We start from the raw sequence: 2,753 nt of genomic DNA on the forward strand, positions 1-2,753 counted from the left end.
AGAGAGAGAGAGAGAGAGAGAGAGAGAGAGAGAGAGAGAGAGAGAGATGGATCTGTCAGGGTAATGTCTGGTGTTTACCTTTGTATCCGGAGGGTCTGGAGGGGAGGAGCTCATGTCAGGGCTTGTTCAATAAGCACAACAGATTATTGTATCATCATGGATCATGGATCATCTCAGACAGCAGGGATCTTGATCTCCCTCTGGGAACACCGAAGGACAGCCCCACACTCTGTTTCTTCTGTTTGCTCTTGTTTCTTTTCACTGAGGTTATTTTGAGGCTCGGGGAGAGACCACTGAGGAGACGTGGTGGGTGTCCCTGTATTTAATCGAACCCTAAAAAGATGTATCATCCCGTGATGGACTTGATACTTTTTCAGAGGCTTTTCCTTTCTGAAACTATTTGGAGAAACACTTCCGTACGGACATCTGTCTTTTTTGTATTTTCGTATTATCACCTGGCACCAGAGTTTTATGTTTCCATAAAACTAAATTGGTGAATAAAAATTCACCAGAATTCAGGAAAAGAGGTGTTTGAGGCACTACATTTCCTGCACGCCAGACCCACATACCCCCCCCGCTTTATATATTTCTCCCCCACCCGGGTCCCCAGCTGGCTACTAACTTCTCCCAGCTGGACATTGTGTGCACAAGTGGAAACCCCTGACTCAGTTGCGTCTACACAGGCTCTTCTGCTCCCCACATGTGACTCTGTGCTTTATGTTCCCTTAAGTTCTCTGTCTCTTTCTTTTCAACTCACCTACGTGTTCGTTACCGGGAGATACATTTGAAAGATACATTTTATCACATCATAAACTGCAGAGGTAATAACCCCATCTCACGCCAGTACTTTGAGTTATGCTTTAGAGCATGTAGAGCAACAAAATTAATTTAACGTCCAGTTTTATAGGATGGGTTTGAACCAATACACAGAGGTAAACAAAAATATTTGTTTTCTGACAATCAGACATCTAGAATATGAAGTATTTTATCCAAAACCCAAAAATAAATGATCGCTTATAACTTAGTCCTCACAATCTAAAGGTTTTTACTTTATAGTTCCACGAATCTTCAAAAAGCCATTTCTGCTAAGTTATTTTTGAAAGTAGTACAAAAAAAAGAAAAACAAACCTGAAACTAATCGTGTAGATATTCTGATTTATCTACCAAAATCATTGAAAAGCAGTTAAGATTTCCAATAAAGCTCTTTTACAAAATCGTCTTAGCGCCACCAAGTCATTAGTGTGGTCCTGCGTGGGTAAGATTATTGTTTTTATTGGTGTTTGAATATCGTTTAGTGGCTGAAAATAAGATCAATTTAGTTTTATCAGAAAACATGAAGGCATGCCTGTTGACGTTTGTCTGGTTCAGTAAAAATGTATTTACTTTTGAAGGGGTTTCATAAACCAAAACGTTTTATAATTTATCAGCTCACAAAGGAGGATGAGCTCCCTTAAATGATAGTAAAACATCAAAATGAGTTAAAAATAATAATATTGGTTTTCTAACATTTAACAACAAATAAACTATAGACTGAGGAATCTCTGTATGTGTGTTCCTTACATATCTCGAGAACCGCTCATCCGGTCTACTTCACAATTGGTGGGTGTTTTGCTAAGGACCCAACGGAGTGCTTTGTCAAATTTGGTGCAATTTGGACTCGCGACAAGTTCAATATTAATAAAGAACACAAGTATGCCATAAGAACCAACAACGTAGATTACTCAGACCTTTTTTTGTAGACAGGATCAGTCTCCCTGTAGTTGTACTTCATTATAATATGCTCTGAACTAACAAAGGCACCGTAACTGCGTCCTTGGCTCGGTGCCAGTGTGCCTGAAGTAAGCCCAGGGGCTTCCCTTTTTCTACACTTACCAACATTTTTGTTGTGAGGTTTAACGTGACTGATCCATCCGATAAACTCGGTTCCACTCTGGTGTCTCTGGATTGTTATTTATGCTGCATTCCATCTACGTCAGAAGTCGGAGTTGGGAATGACGTCACACCCGGGTTGACTGCCATATTTTGTAATGTGACGGGGCTTCCTTCCATTAGAATAGATTCAAAATCAGTAAAGAACAGTTAGACCAAAGTGAGGCCAAGAGTAGTTATTTCAACATTTATTGCACTCCTATGTTACACAGCACAAGTGCATATTGTACACTGACTTGAATAGCTGGTTGTGTTTTCTGTCCCTCAGCCAAGATCAGTCACCTCTCCCTTTGTCCCACATCTTCCTTTCTTCTAAAATCTAGTTTCTAGTCCACGAGTTCATTATGTGTGTGGCTGTATGAGTGAGTTTAGGAAGGTACGGACTTTACATGTGGGAAAAGACACATCCGTATGGTAGAGAATGGAGACGGATACAGCTCAGGCTAGATAGAGGTGATCTATATTTGTCAGCTGCGTGACAGGAAAGCAAATACGGATGGCTTAGGAGGAAGAGAGCCAGGCTCAGAAGTGAATGTTTTCATGAGGGTGGCAGCCTTTTGTATATTGCTGTCATATAGTCCTGGGCAGTATTACAGTACACCAGGGTATTTAGAAATGCCAAAATATCGCCATAAATGCAGACGCTCCGCTTTCTATGTTGCTGTATTGATGTGATGTATGTGATCAGCATGCTCCACCAGAGGTTGGTCTCTATGGCGTTACAGGCATCTGAGCTCAGAAAGACTCATTAAGAAATATGGGCTGCTGTCATATACTACCATATACCGTCACATACCATCATATTTCACCATATACGTCACATA

The 2,753-nt window shown here is 40.7% G+C and overlaps 1 protein-coding gene across 1 annotated transcript in view; it reads left to right on the forward strand.

Annotated features, from left to right (window-relative positions):
- Positions 1 to 2,753, forward strand: part of chst6 (carbohydrate sulfotransferase 6) — a 10,376-nt gene that overhangs the window by 2,976 nt on the left and 4,647 nt on the right. The window lies entirely within an intron of this gene.

Source organism: Anarrhichthys ocellatus, unplaced genomic scaffold, assembly GCF_004355925.1.
Source record: "Anarrhichthys ocellatus isolate YVR2014 unplaced genomic scaffold, GSC_Weel_1.0 scaffold41, whole genome shotgun sequence".
NCBI lineage: Eukaryota > Metazoa > Chordata > Actinopteri > Perciformes > Anarhichadidae > Anarrhichthys > Anarrhichthys ocellatus.